The sequence below is a fragment of the Poecilia reticulata genome, unplaced genomic scaffold (assembly GCF_000633615.1).
Source record: "Poecilia reticulata strain Guanapo unplaced genomic scaffold, Guppy_female_1.0+MT scaffold_317, whole genome shotgun sequence".
Classification (NCBI taxonomy): domain Eukaryota; kingdom Metazoa; phylum Chordata; class Actinopteri; order Cyprinodontiformes; family Poeciliidae; genus Poecilia; species Poecilia reticulata.
Window position 1 is genome coordinate 44,401 of NW_007615092.1, and position 1,671 is coordinate 46,071.

Genomic DNA, 1,671 nt, shown 5'->3' on the forward strand with positions numbered 1-1,671 from the left:
CTGGAGGAAGACTGGGGAGAAGGAAATGCCAGAAGGCCAGAAGTCCAGTGTCAAGTACCCACAGTCACTGATGGTCTGGGGAGCCATGTCAGCTGCTGGTGTTGGTCCACTGTGTTTTATCAAGGACAGGGTCAATGCAGCAGCTATCAGGAGGTTTTGGAGCACTTCATGCTTCCATCTGCTGAAAAGCTTTATAGAGATGAAGATTTAATTTTTCAGCACAACCTGGCAGCTGCTCACAGTGCCAAAACCACTGGTATTACTTACCATGGTACTACTGTGCTCAATTGGCCTGCCAACTCTCCTGACCTGAACCCCATAGAGAATCTGTGGTATATTGTGAAGAGAAAGTTGAGAGATGCAAGACCCAAAACTCTGGAATAGCTTAAGGCCATTGAAGCATCCAGGGCTCCATAACACCTCAGCAGAGCCACAGGCTGATGGCCTCCATGCCACGTCGCATTGAAGGCAGCAAAAGGATTCCTGACCAAGTATTGCGTGCATAACTGAAGGTTGACTTTTTTGGTATTGAAACACTTTTCTTATATTGGTCGGATGAAATATGCTAATTTTTTGAGATAGGAATTTTTGGGTTTTCATGAATTGTATGCCAAAATCATCAGTATTAAAACAATATAAGACCTGAAATATTTCAGTTGGTGTGCAATGATTCTTGAGAATAAGGATCAAACAGGTCCTATGGATAAAGCACAAAATTTGAATAAAATATACACAAAATATAATTTTTTCAAATATCTGACTAAACTAACCTGGGTCATGTGAGCACACGAACATATATTTTCCTAGTGTTTGTTGAATATTTTTTTCATTTTAAACATTGTAATCGGTGGATGATGCCTGTAAAATCCCTTGTCCAGGAGCAGAACTCAATACAATATAATTGTTTAAAACAATTAAAGAAATACTACATTATACTATATTATGACAATTAAGTATAAGTAGTCATATAAATAATTATAAAAGTATCAATAAATTGAATTAAAAATAATTTTTATATATTTTCCAACAGCTGCACAGTGGCACAGTTGGTAGAGCTGTTGCCTTGCAGCAAGAAGGTTCTGGGTTCGATTCCTGGCCCCCGTCTTTCTGCATGGAGTTTGCATGTTCTCCCTGTGCATGCGTGGCTTTTCTCCGGGTACTCCGGTTTCCTCCCACAGTCCAAAAACATGTCTGTCAGGTTAATTGACCTCTCCAAATTGCCCCTAGGTGTGAGTGTGCATGGTTGTGTGTCCTTTGTGTCTCTGTGTTGCCCTGCGACAGACTGGTGACCTGTCTAGGGTGAACCCTGCCTCTCGCCCGGCACGCCAGCTGGAGATAGGCACCAGCACCCCTCCTGGCCCCATTAGGGCACAAGGGTGTAAGAAAATGGATGGATGGATGGATATTTTCCAACTCCATTAAAATTTGTCCCTAGTTTTTGTCATCACCGTCGGACAGGAAAAGAATGTGAAAAAAACAGGCATTATTGGAGGGCACCGGAACCTCTGAGGACCCCATCACCTCTTCCTTTCTCTTCCTTTGCTAAGAGGGCTAGTTACCCAGATAGCACACGATGTTAAATCAACGTTGAAAAATAGTTAGAATTGTTGATTTTTGGTTGAAGTCGACAAATGACGGTGGATCAACCATCAAACAACCATCCAATCAAAC